Consider the following 14,672-nt stretch of genomic DNA (forward strand, 5'->3'; position numbering starts at 1 on the left):
CCTAATCTTGGGGCATATATTACCTACCAGACTTATAATATCTGTGGGAGGTGTGGACACATACAGAGCATACTTTAATAGTATGGTATTTCCAAAGGGAGCTCATGAAAAAAAGCAACTCATGCCTCTGGCACTAAAGGGCTGAGGACTTTTTATACTCATGCTATCCTCAGGATGCTTCCTACTAGACACAAAATCTCTGCTGGGCAGGTTACTCAGTAGGATCACTGGGCTTGCTTCTCTTTGTGGCTCCACTTGCAATTCCCAAGGCTAATTCTTTTTAAAATCTATTACTGTATCACTTCTTTTTTGCAAAAGGCCACACATCATGAAGCTTTCTTCACTGATTCTAGAGCTGGCAACCTTGCTTTTTAAAGACTATATGTGACAAAAAAAAAATTGTCATCTAATGGCAACTAATCCTGTATTTCCATTAAGTTTGCTTCTAATAAGTCCTTTATTCCTCATAAAAGAATAACAAAGATATGTAATTTGTCCCTCTATACTTTTTAAAAAAAACTTTAATACTCCATTTTCTTTGCCATCTATCCCCCATTTTTTGTGTTACGCAATAGGCATAGGGGATAGAGGGGTCAACACCACAATTACTACATGAACATATGATAAAATCAAATAAATACTTCCAGCAAAATCAGTTTCACCATTCTTCAAGAAAATTCCAGTTGATTAGTGTGGTAGAAAATGCACCATGTAGAAAGTCAGATGACCTACGGTCCACCCTAGCTCTGTCACTAGCTACTTATGTGATATTAGGCAATCATTCATTCAATCAACAAGCATTTATTAAGAGCTATTATGTGCCAGGCACTGAACCAGGCATTGGGGATAGAAAGACAAAAAATGAAATAGTTCTTTCTTCTATGAGCTTATATTAAAACACTGAAGGCAATATGTGTGTATGTGAGTGTGTTTTTACAGAATAAAGGTAATACATAGATTGCGATTAAGGAGAAGGGGTACTTGGAGAGCTTGGAGAAGGCAGGATACTGAATCTCTCTGTAATAAGATTTCCTCATTTCTAAAATGGGGAGGGGAGGCTCATTCTAAGATCATTCCTTTCACTTCCAAAATAATCTTTCATTTTCTTTGCCAGCAAGGGCCCAAAGTGTTGGGGAAAGTCATGCTTTTGACCCCTAAGGAATGTGACAAAAGCTTTTTTGACACTGTTCCCACAGTAACCAGAGTCAGCTGTCAGGGCACATGGTCCAAATCAGTGCATATGAGCTCATAACTGGGGATACTGAGGGATTCTACCTCAATGCCAAACCAGACTTTCCTGTTCCATTATTTCTAGATTGAAATGTTCTGAGAAGAGTAAGACCATGGCAAAGTCTTTGGCTTTAAATTTCCAGTGAATTCTGTAAGGAAGCAATTTCAGGAAAAATTTTACAGCCTCAGTTCAAGTTCCACCTGACACATATTTATTACATGACCCTGGGAAAGCCACTTAAGAGTGGCTCCAAATCTCTCCAAATAAGCAATAGGGAAAAGGCTAACATGTATCTCTAAGGGGGGGTTTCTCATCTGAAATTTCCCTATCAAGGAAACCACAGGCCCAGTCTTTATCTTTTCCCCAATAGAAGTTCTTTCCCTCAAGTTTTTGGATTGAAATGAAGGTACCTGAATTTAAATCCCACCTTTGGAATTTATCACGTGTGTGATTTGAAGCAAGTAACTTAACTTTCTGAGATCTCAGTTTCTCTATCAGTAAAAATAAAGGTTGTACTGTCAGGGGTGGGGAACTTTTTTTTTTTTTTTTTTTTTTTTTACAGCCAAGGTCCATTTGGAAATGAACGACATCATTTTGGGGGCCATACATAATTATGAATTTAGAGAATTTAAGCAGTAGGAAGTTGTTGCACCTAGCTTTCAGGTCATCATCACCTGCAATAGCCTTGGCAAATGATTTCACAGGCTTAATATGGCCAATGGGCCAGACATTCCCCACCCTTGCAATGGTTCCTGAGGTTCGGTGATCCTATAGCTCATCCCTTCTCTTCCTACCAACCACTCCAGTCAATGATTAACCCTACAAAGCATTTTGATATCCCCTAGTATAGCCAGTGTAGGCGTTTCCATGGTTAACAAAATAGTATTCAGTCTCCTACTACTCACTAAACAAGATCTTTACTCATAAAACAAGGGTAGCTGGTTTATTTTCTGGTACTGGTTCTGCTTCCATTTCACTTTGTTCTGATTTTTATCCCCTCATTGAGAAAACTGACACAGTTTTTGTAATTTGTTTCCTACTCTTACTGAAATTTTCTTCAGTTTTTTCTCTAATTCACATCCCACACATTTTAAGAGTCCATTTATTGAAAACAAACAAACAAACAAAACCAAAAACATGTGTTGACTAAGTTTCAGGCTCTCTGGGAATGCAAAGATAAACCTTAAATAATAACTGCCTTCAAGCAACTTATAGTCTTCTAAGATGTCAAACTCAAACAGAAACAGATCCCTGTTGATATAATTAATATAGATATAGAAAGCCACAAATTGACATTATCTACGTTCTACTGTATTTTGATTAATTTTGTTAAACATTTCCCAATTACATTTTAATTGGCTCAGGCTTCCCACAGGAAGTTGATGGACCTTTGCCGGGGGAGCAAGCTCGATATCTCTGCTCCACACAGATAAGTAAAAGTGAAATACAGAGAGGAGTTAACCACTCTTTAACAACTAAGGGAATTGTGGTCTTTTCTCTTTCTAGGAATTATTCTATTGTTGCTTTTAGAGGCTCCCTATTATCTCAGGCTAGCCGTAGGCAAAGCAAAATAATCTCTAAATTCTCTTCTGTTTCTAAAATCCTTCTTTTTACTTGCCAAAAGGGTGCCTATCATAAAGCTATTTTGACAAGTATATGAGCAAGCTATGAAATGATCCAAATAGGTGGAATGAAAGAAAAGATATGTTTTTGTTAAAGGCAAATACCTAAATAGCATACTCACTTTACTCCTCTTTCATTCCCTTCTTCCAACATAAGAGAATGAGTTATACAAACAAGATGATTTACATTTTGGATAAACAAGTGGGTTAAAATGAGAGCTCAAATGAAGTGTCCCTAAGGAAGAGAAGCAATAGAGTTTTTCTTAGTAATAAAATTCTATTAGAGTTTGCAGAGGAATACATCTGAAGTCCTAATATTGGTGGTTAAATAGAAAACATTACTATTAAATAGAAAACATTAGCTGTTCTTCAGGAAGAAGTTTCAAAGAGGATAAAAGAAAGGACTTTCAGGGAGCAATTATGGTGTGGCAGGAAGGGTATCATAGCTTAGTAAAACAAAGCTTATTAAATTTGTCATTATAAAAGAAAACAAATCTCAAAAAAGAGGAGGAGTTGACAACATTGACTTCCATTGAGGTCAGCCAATAGAATAGGAACTATTACAGGGCCTCTCAAAACTTCAGTTTTCCCTATTTTTAAAATGGAAGTAATATACTGTTAAACTATTTACCACAAAAGCTATTCCAAGAAAAGTACTTTGTCATCCTCAAGGTAACAAAGTATGAAGTATTATTATTTCTAATCACTATTATTATTCATTTATCCAATGCTCTGTCAGTTATGCCATGTTGCCTATCTGGGGATTTTTCTAATAAATCAGACAATAGTAATGGTGAGGTTATATGTGAAAGTACTTTAGAGACTTGTGTATAAAAAAAAAGTATACTTATTTAAAGAAAAGAAAACTTGTTTCCATCGATGTAAAGTTTTCAACCTTTCTTACATCTTTCTCACATCTTCAACTTCTGAAGACATTGAGTCCTCTAACTTTTGGAGTTGTTCCAGGAAACCTTGAACTGAATTGTGTTTTTTTTCCTCATACAACTTACTAAACTTCTTTGATCACTGAACTACACAACTCAAGGAAGTTCCTGTACTTCCTTGTCCTTCCAAGGTTCCAAGCTGGCATGATATGGAATTCAGAACTCTGCCAGCCCCAAACCTGATCAATCACCTTTCCTCTTCCTTGTACTGTTGTCACAATCTTTTGGAGCTCAGTCTCAAGTGCCTATTTCCTTCTATCTGCCTTCACACAGTCCAAAACCCCAAAGAATTCTGAAGAGCAAAAAAAAAAAAAAAAGTGTGTGCTCTATAATTTCTTTTCAAAAGAAAAGAATGTGAGCAGATTAAAAAACATTGCAGTAGGGTAAGATCATTTAGAAGTGTAGCTAAAACTGTTATGCCACAGTTCTCTTTTATTGTCCTGACTCAGCTTCCCTAATTGTTCTGCCTCAGTTTATAATTGTTCTGCTCAATCCTGCAAAACCACTCCTCCCAGTTCATTAGAATATTTGATAAGGATAAAAGATCTTGTATTTTAGAATGTCAGAATGCTTCTCCCCATCCCAAACTATTAGAATATTAGATACTGTCTTATCAAGATACATCTCCCCATTATGTCATTACATCTCCAGTGGCTCACTCCAACCTGTCAGAGTCCTGTTCCCGCTCTCAGCACCCTGACTCAGCCCCTGTTACCCTCTGAGTCTGAGCCATGTGTATACATGTCATTGAGAACTCACATTGTTTGCTGGATTCTTGGAGATGATAGATAGTCTCATTCAGCCCTGGGACTAAACCATGGATCCATTTGGTCCCAGCAAATCTCTCCCTTTTAAATAAATTAATAAATACTCTTTAATCTCTATCTTGCCTCAGTTTCTTTGGCATTACAAAAACAACCTACTTCCAAAGTGAGTGGCAACTATACTTTCTAATGTGATCCTTAACTAAAATCCCACACCATCTACACTGCAAAAACACACTTGAGACCAGTTTGAGTTTTATCCTTCTGTATTCAATGATATATTCTTTTTTTTTTTCTTTTTTAATCCCAGCTTTATTCTAAGCCAATCAGGAATCTTCCTAGTGTCCCTGGTAAGGTTGTAGTATTTCATGCATGTGAAATTAGCAATCACTAAATTGCCTATCCCAAAGACAGTCCATGATGGGATAGAAGAACCTCAAGAGATTTTTTCCCCCTCCATCCCCATCAATAACCTCAAACATTAGAACAATGCAATCTAACAATCTAATATCACCCTGGAAAGTCCCCTTTAAAAGGCTCTTTCCAACCAGGAAACCAACTAAATAAATTCTTAAGTTCTTTGAGAAAGATATTTTCATTGGAATGATTACTGATAAGATATTTATGGACTATAAAAAGAATAAAATTGAAATCTTCAGATCAGTAAAACTCTTCTTGCAAAGGTCAGTAAATTGTCCCTGTTTTTGTTCTGACTACCAGCTTAAAAATGTTTTTTAGATTTTTAAGTAAAGTTTTATTGTGTTTTTTGTGGGCCAGATTTGGCCCTCTGGCCTTAGAGTTTGCCAATTCTAACTCTAAACCTTGCATTTAAATATTGTCTTAGGAGGACCAAATGTCATTTAAAAACAAAAGACAAAGTTGCCCCATCTTCTCCCCTCCTCCTCTCTTTCCTGTTTCTGTCAAGAGCACCCTTATCTTAGGTTTCTCAACTAGTCATCCTTGACTTTTTGGTCTCATCAACTCTTTATCCAGTCTGATTATACAATAGCCTCCTTCAACTACTCTACATTCTGGCCCACCTTATCTATATAATCTTTCTTGTAGAATCATTTAACTTCTCTTTGCCTCAGTTTTTTCAACTTTTAAAATGAAAATAATAGTGTCTCTTCCCTCCATTGCTGTAAAAAGCATTTAGCACAGTGCCTCAAACAAAGTAGATACTATATATGTGCTTATTTCCTCCCCGATTACCCACCCCAAAATTATTTTGTATATATTTTTGTATTTATATCACTTTCTCTAGGTTTTCTTTCCTCTTTACTAATATTGTCCTTTCCTCCAACATTACCATCTTCACTATATTTTTTTTATTTATTTTATTAAATATTTCCCAGTTACATTGAAAATTTTTAACAGTTTTTAAAAATTAGAGTTCCAAACTCTCTCCCCCTCCTTCTCACCCTTCCCAAACCCCTGAGAAAGCAAACATTATGATAATCAACTATGCATGTGCAATCATGCAAAACAGATATGCTATATTATAAAAGAAAGCATACCCATACCTACACACAATGAAAAATATTGAAAGTGAAAAATGTATGCTTCAATCTGCATTCAGTTCAGTTCATCTACTCCAGTATAATTTAAGGACTTTAATTTGTGTTTTTTTTTAATCTTTACTCTGGCCAGTTAGCACAATGCTGACACACAGTAGGTACTTAACTGTTCTATGAACTGAACTGAATGCCAAGTAAGCAAAGAAAGCAAAGAGTCAAATCAACATCCCTGTGGCAAGGCATGACACATCACCAAGGCTGAAATATGAATTCTAAACTAGGACTTGAATTTTAAATTAGAACAAAAAGGAGGCTTGGACTGAACATGCAAAAGTTGTGGTGGTATGTTTAAATGGGTGCTAAATCTGTACTTATGAATAGTTTAGATCTTGAACAGGTGGCATTCTGTAGCAAATAAATCACTGAAAATATGCCCATTTAGTGAATGCAGTTGTATGTGTAATTAGCTAGGATTTTAAAAAGCATTCTAATCTTTTGTATTCTGTTTCCTATAATTCAGAATAGTGAGGAAGAGAGAGCAGTTCCTGAATTCATTATGCAAACATTGTCATCTTATACATTTTTTTTTAAAGAAACATCCAAAACACATTATATACCACACAGAGTTGAAGAGGAATATATTGTTTCAGAGGAAGAAGTTAATATACTTTTAAAATTGGGAGTGGAAGGAGACACTGGTTTGTGGAATGGGAAGCTATATAAGAAGTGGTCAGTATTGTTAGAGAATAGTAGGGATGGAGGAGGGAAGAGAAAAGAATGAAATAAGAAATCAAAGGCATACATTTTAACATCTTAAACCTTGAAATTATCTATTTAGCATCATTGAAATTAATCCTATTTTCTATTTTCATAGAATGGCCCATAAGTAAAAGTATTGGGCTTCCTGAAAATCTTCATTCCTTGACTTTCTCAGATTTTAGGTGGAGAGATTATTCAATATAGAAAAGTATAGCAATGCCTAAACAGTTATCCTGGGAGTCAGGAAATCTAGTTTCAGGTTTCCTGCCTTTTAAACATCCTGGCTATCTGACTACAGGCAAATCACATAACCTCTCACTGCCCTAGGACATTTTTATTACCATAACTGGAAGAACTGTGGAGAGAGTTTCTCCACCAGACATTCCTTAATGGTTTGAAATCACAGATTAAGGTTTCTCCACTCCCTATCCCACAAAACAAAACAAAACAAAACAAAACAAACAACAAACAAAAACCTTAGGTTATAAGTAACAAAGGATACTTTTAAAGGTTTTTGTTGTTTTTAACAGTAAGACTTTCAGTTTAAAACAATCATATGTTTTTACAGAGAGGTGGGCAAAAAGCAGTTGGAAGCCATCAATTTTGCAAAAACGGATGCTTTCAGTTAGATGATGCTGTCTATGTAACTAGTACAGGGCAGTCATCATTATGTAACTGCACCCTGAGAGCCTTTCCATGCAAAACTTATTTATTTTTCACATATAAATTAGAACCAACTATTTCAACATTTTTATGCTGAAATGGAAATCTCTATGAAAAACAAATGTTCCATATAATAAAAATCAACATTTCCTGAAGAAGGCAGGCCCTCTCCCTAGGGGAACTCCAACCTTTTTCATAGGAAGCCCAAGCAAGCTCAAAGCACTAAGGGGGAAAGGGAGTGGGGGAAGGGGGGTAAGAAAGAGAGGAAGGGGAGAGAGAATGGGAAAAAAAAAAACAAAAGGGAAAAGTCCTTCTGTCCTTGACTTGCCAAATCTAGAACCTAAATGGAAGCCTTCTGAAAATCTTATTACAAAACACTCAAAATTCTCAAAAGGTTTTCTTTTCTTGAACTATAATTTAAAAGGAAAGTGACCAAGCATAGGGGAAAAAAAGGCTTAACAGCATCTTGGATATGTTACTGAAATATATTGCTCTGATACACTCATTTTCCCTTAGAAACATAAACCATATAAAGACAGGGTATGGGGTAGGGAGGAGAGTGTGCAATTTGGGAACCAAAAAAGAAAGGTAATTATAATGTCTGCAAAATCCTGATCTAAATGAACCTTAAGATTAAGTTTTAATGCACTTACTTATAAATGTAAAACCACAGGTAAGTTTTGTCAATATTAATACATACTGAGTCCCAGGTTGGTGCCATGTGCACAATGGCTATAAAAGCTAAACTATGTGCCAAATCCCATGGAGAAGCAGTTGGGATTAGTGGGAAATGGCCATTAGTTTATTGCTTCAAATTGGAAGACCACCTGCCATGGCTCAAGGCTGGTAGGTAAGGAAAATCTGGCAGCTATACTAGGCCATAAGTAAAAGAGTTGGCCCATACTGCCACGTGCATGTATTAGGTACCTGACTTTCTCCCACCCCTTAGAATTTGCAAGAATTAGTGTTGGCCATTGCTTAGAGTGAACAATGAGATATCATTTGTATACCCTGTCTCCATACATGCTTAAAATGTCTCTTTATAACAGTACACCAATTACTTTTATTCTAAGAAATACTGCTTTCTAAAAGGCCTGCTATGTCTGGTCCAGTTGCCAAGAACCTATAACATATTTATGCTATTGTATAAATACCTAATTCACTGTTTTGTTCTTATGATCTTGACCTGAAAAGCCTTTCTCCCTAATGTGCATCCTTTGCTACATGTTCACAATAACAACTCATCTATCCACTTCTCCAGTTTTAATGCAAGACAGAAATGTGAATTGAGAATCAAAAAGAATTCCTACCTTATATGAACAGTCTCACTTAAAATAGCTAATGGTTTTCAACAATGTTAGACCAAATGATATTAAAAGCAGCATCCAGCTTAATAAAAACGATGTGACAGTTTGGGAGATACATTCCCAGGTGACCAGACTTAAACTATACAAGATCTTCATAACATCTGAGACTATAAGATCTTTATAATGAATTGATTTCCATTTGTTCCCCAAACTTCCCTTTCTCCACCCCAATACTTCTGAGATTCCTCACTTGGTAGGTAGGATGAGGAGAAAGAAAAGGTGCTTGATACATTCAATTCTACTGGATTCAACAAGCATTTAATCACTGATTATTCTGGAACAGCCACTGGGCTTCATGCTAAACCAAAACCATTGGAACTCATTTTACTTGGGAGCTTGAGAAAGGCAGAGAAATACATGTATACAGAAGAGTTAAAAAAACAAAATATATGACAAGGACAAAGCAATTGTGAAGAGACTAGGAGAGAACAAGGGGGTCATCTAAAAAATGTCACTCGTGCTAAGAAGTAAGCATTCTAAGAGTGTAGATAATGAAGGAGGCTGTGCTAGATATGGAAGACAAAGACATGGACGTGGAAGATGGAATGTTATATATGGAGTACAGAAAGTAGGCTAATTTGGCTAGAAGTAAGAGCGCATGAGGAAAAATGATGTGAAACCAGTCCGCATAGATAAATTAGAGCCAGATTTTAAATCCTAAGATGTAGAATTTGCATTTTTTCCTAGAAGCAGTAGAAAATAAGAATATCCTTTATAACACATATAACTAGTGGTCATCCAACCATCACATATTTGACCTTCAAATACTTGGAAATGGTGATAATGATACTCCAAAGTCTTTTCTTTTTTAACTAAACATTTTCAATTTTTCCATTGATATTCATATAGCATGATCTTTAGGCCTTTGCCCATCCTGGTAAAAATCTCAAGTTACTCTCCAACTTATCAACATTCTTCTTAAAATTTGGTATATACGTTGTTGTCTGAATAAGACTGAGTATGTTCAGATAAACATCTCCTTTGTGTTACACAGAATCACTCTATTAATGCATTCCAAGTTGTTTTCCTGACTGTCTTCACACATGTTGAAGTTGAAATCTACTAACCCTGACACTCTAAGATGTATTTTATGCCCTAAATTCTAGCTTGTTGAGATATTTTTGAATCCTAATTCTAATTTCCAATGGATTAGCTATTCTTCACATACCCTGAAAATGTAGTGACTCTACCACAACAATAATGAATGTTCACATTTATGTTGCACCTTAAGGTTTGCAGAGAGTTTTACACATATTACTTCATTTGATGCTCACAACAGCCCTGTGAAGTAGGTATAATTGCCTTTATTTTACAGAGAAGCTTGAAGTCAATAACTTTCTCATGATTACATAGCTAATATATATATCTTAAGGTAAGAATAGAATCATGTCTATGTGAATACAAGTCTAGTCCTCTATTTTCTATATCCCAGATGAGCTTCGAGCACGCATCCAAATCATTTTTTAAAAGATGTCAAACAGCACAATGCCAATTTGGAAGAAAATAGGTCCTATAAGTCAATGAGCTTCCCTTATATTTTTGGGAAAATTCAATTTTAGATAATAATATCAGTAATGACTTCCCTTTGGTTAAATTCATTCAACCAAGTCCAATCCAGTTAATCATACAATCATCTAGTCGTTAGACTCTAACACATAAGAATAGTGTAAGAAATTGTCAAATGCTTTGATAAAATCTAGATAAACTACATACCATTTTCCTAATCTATTAGTCAAATGGAAATGGAAATGGAAAAGGAAAGCCGGTTACCTTACTATGATCTGTTCTTGAAGCACTGTGGGTCCTTTATAATCACTGCTTCATTTTTGTTTTTTGCCCTTTAGCAATTATTCCTTTAATAAAATAGCCAAGAATTTTGCCAAAATGCAAATAAAGCTCACTCATTTACAGAATCTATGCTCTCCTCAAATTTTAAAGTGAAGATATTTGCCTTCAGTACCCTTATTTTCTAACATATTTTAAAAATGAAAATCATTGACAGAGGTTGAGCAGTGTATCTTACAATTCTTAAAAACTCAAGGACACAGTGATTCATCCTGACATAATGATGTGAACTTATCAAAAACAGTCAGAAGCTCTCTTACCATCTCCTTAATTATTTTGGTTATCAACTCCCATTTAATCATTTTTGTACTGTCTTTTCCAATTGTTCTTCTTGGCAAAGAAAAGCAGTAGTTGAGCATTATCAAAAAATAAGTCATTTAATAAGAAACAAACGGTGGAATAATAAAACATAGACTATAAAAATAAAACAGGAAAAATAGGATGAAAAAAAACTTCTCAATTGTAAATAATATACCAGTATCATGATTATAAAGCCATTTATTTAGAAATGAATGGGAACTAGTTCTGAGATCATCTGGCCTAACTTTCATTTTGCAGCAAAAGAAAATGAGGACCAGAGAAAGTAACTAGTACATATTCAGATGAAGTAAGATTCCAAACCCAGATTCTTTGATTCCAAAGTCAGATCTTTTTCATCACATGCACTAATGATATAGAACCTTTCAAAATTCTTCTTTCAAAATATGACACCTATTATTTTATCATATTCTCTTATTAACTTTTTATTCCCATCTTATTGTCACAAAATTAGAGTTAGGAAGAGGTTATACAGCTTGTCCAAAGTCACAAAATGAATCAATAATGGAGAAATTACTGCAACTTAAGTCTCTTTTGCCTCCTAGACCAATGTTCTTTCCATGGGACCAATGAGATATTATAATACAGATTAGACTTTGGGGTAGTGGGAAGGAGTAGTGAAAGAATTAATAAATCCCATACTACCTATAAGTCTAAATATCCTACAAGCTCATTTTAAATACCCTGTGGTGTACATATGGAAAGAGATAACAGATAGTAGCATAGCCCTAAACTGCAAACTTGAAAACCTGGTGCTAGATTGTTGGAGGACCGGACTATAGTAAAAACAAAAACTCACACTCTGTCTCCGCCCCTCAGCCCATTTGCCATAACCTGGCAGGCCGCATCTGGCCCGAGGGCCATAGTTTGAGAACCCCTGATTTAGAGCTTACAGAAATCTGTCCTTAATTTGTTGCTGGCTTACTCATTAGGCAATGCAGTCCAATTACTTCAGGTTACAGAACCTGGGCAATATTGCTGTCATAGTGGAATGCAGAATGCAAGCCAGAGGGATGCTGTTATAAGCCCTCCTTTGTACAGGTGGTTCAGATAGGGAAATGGTCTAATGGGATTTCTGCTCTCTTCACTGGGAAGAGTGGTAATGGATGAGGAGGAAAAAAAAAGAAAAAAGAAGTAATACATGAGGGGAGAGAAAGCTGAGAGAGCAGCACACTGTACAGAAAACCGTTTTAGTCAACTCCTTCCTTGTCTGCCCCCACCCTACCTATCCACAAGATTTTAGACTGATACAGGGAGGGGGGGAAGGGGAGGGTATTGACAAAGTGCTGTCTGAGTGCACTTAACTACAAGCCAGAATGACTTTCACTGTCACTCAGAGCTGCCATCCAGCTCTCATAGATGCCGGCTCAAGAAACAACAACTTAATGTGCAGAATAAAATCTTGAATTGCTGAAATTTTCAAATCTTCAATGCTATTGTACTAAAAATAACTCTTTAGTTATTCTCTTCTCCCCCCTCCCTCTCCTCAATTCTATCAACCAAGTAATAGGTGAATTATTCTGATTCTGGGTAATTTGTTTTCTCCTGAGGATGGTAGAAAGGCCCCAGAGATGCCTCTGAGTTTAGTTTCTCCTCAACTTCTTTCCCCCTTTTGCTTGATCAAAAGACACTATGGCATGCAAACCCTCCCTCTGGCAGAAAGAAGAGATAAGTGAAATCCTCCACAATCTACCTACATAGCTCCTTAATTCATTGGCAGGCCTCAGGAGAAGAAGGAAGAAGCAGCCATCAGTAAGACAACTGCCCCTTACTTTTGGGTAGAGCACAATTCTTCCTTCACAGTCTTACTTTGAATTGATTCTCCTAAACAGAGGAAATGAGGTGTTGATTCCTACATACATATTCACTCTACTGAATTCCCCAAAGCTCCTCACACTTTTCACAGCATGCTAACCACCCCCAAACACTCATCTTTATTTATTTCAGCAGTGATTTGGGCTTGTGTCACACTGTTGTCTCTGAATATGTAGCTCTATGTCTCCATGTGCTTTTTATATGTTGGTTCTTGCCAATGTTGTCCATTTGGGGTTATAGGCTTTCAAAAGACAAATGTGACATCTATTTAAGTCACTCTGAGGCTCCACACAGCATGTTGCTCTAGGAAAAGTTCTAACTCAAAAGGATTTGGTCCTAGATTGGGTTTATCAGGATGGGGGGATAGGATCCTTTTTATGTCATACACTAATTAAACATTACAAAGTAAGCAAATTGCCTTCTGTTTTGGTGACTACTGCCCCTGGGGCATTACAAATCTGTCACTTTTTCCTATCTGTTTTCAGAATTTTACCAGTGACATCTGTCAAAAAAAAAAAAAAAGCATCTGCCTACCATGTTCAGAATAACAGGAATTGAACCCGTGGTGTTTTATTTAGATTATAAGCTCTTTGAAGGGAGAGAGTATCTTTTCCCTCTTTTTTCTATACCCAGAGTTTAGAACAGTACTTAACAAATTTTTATTTCTGATTGATTACATAAGGTATGGAAACTCCTTCTCCCAATGCAGACTGCTATATGTCTACAATTTATAATCTTAAAATATGTTTATAGCACTGAAAAGTTAAATGATTTGCTCAGGGTGACATTGTCAGAATATGTCAGAGGTAGAATTTAAATTCAATTTTCCCTTGTCCCAGGGCTGGCTCTTTTATCCATCAGGCCATTATTTATGCTTTACCAACCTCACAATAGTGATGCAATAATAGATAGTAAAAGACTATCCAGGGAATATAGTGGCATGTCCCTATGTTAACTACATGTTAGACACTATATGTTAAACACTACATGTTTAAAATTCTATTTTTATTTTAAATTTTAAATAATTTAAAATTAATAAAAAAAATTTAAATCCTAAAATCCTAACTCATGGACTCTAAATCTAAATTTAAGCCAGTCGGCCTTTGCTCCTAACAGAGAAGGTAGTTGCTTCAGTAGAAAGAACACTGCTTTTGGAGTTCTAAGTTCTAGTTTCAGCCTGGCCACTAATTTAGTATGCTCTTAAATAATTAAATTCATTTTTTTCTGTCTCAGTTTCTAACCCATAATATGAGGAAACTGAACTAGATGATTTTGAAGGTCCTTTCATTTATATACTCTAAGATTCTCACTTATTATTTAATTTCCATATGACCCAATATGTTACTAATTGACAAGGAGTTAAGCCAAGATAGAAGCTTAAACAAGGTATCATTGGGAATATTTCAACTCGTTTCCAATACAGTTTCAGTTAGCTTCCACATGTGGTTGATTTATCTCTCCCCTTTATTATTTGTGTGTGTATGTGTTTTAAACAAACTATTTTGTCATATTGTGTTTCATTCCAAATCAGAGCATGGCATGGTAAATGCTGTATCTGTGACTCATTTAATAATTCTCTTCAAAAAGAATACCTTCCCAAGTTATGGAATCAATAATCCTTATTTTAAATATCTGACCTTCAGTTTGCCTCTTATTCCCAGATGTTGCCACAATCCCAGTCCCACCTTTCTCCACTGGCTAACTCCCAGAGGTCCAGTTAGCAACAATAAGTTGCTATAAGGTTTTGTGAAAGAAAGGTTCTCAAGCATGACAGGCAGCAAGCTGTAAGGAAAAGAATACCAATGTTTTATTCACAGAATCACAGTA

General features: G+C 35.8%; 1 protein-coding gene across 14 annotated transcripts in view; it reads right to left on the reverse strand.

Annotated features, from left to right (window-relative positions):
* ATXN1 (ataxin 1) overlaps positions 1 to 14,672 on the reverse strand; it is a 504,682-nt gene that overhangs the window by 267,035 nt on the left and 222,975 nt on the right. For 2 of the 14 annotated variants that reach the window (XM_074272284.1, XM_074272239.1), the window contains exon 6: positions 14,531 to 14,627. The exons of 10 other annotated variants lie outside the window; for them this stretch is intronic. The gene's annotated coding sequence lies outside the window, so the exon portion shown is untranslated. Of the gene's footprint in view, positions 1 to 14,482; positions 14,628 to 14,672 lie in introns of all 14 variants that reach the window. 2 more of the 14 variants (XM_074272285.1, XM_074272245.1) reach the window with 1 other exon arrangement.

Source organism: Sminthopsis crassicaudata, chromosome 1 (genome assembly GCF_048593235.1).
Source record: "Sminthopsis crassicaudata isolate SCR6 chromosome 1, ASM4859323v1, whole genome shotgun sequence".
In the NCBI taxonomy this organism is placed as follows: Eukaryota; Metazoa; Chordata; class Mammalia; order Dasyuromorphia; family Dasyuridae; genus Sminthopsis; species Sminthopsis crassicaudata.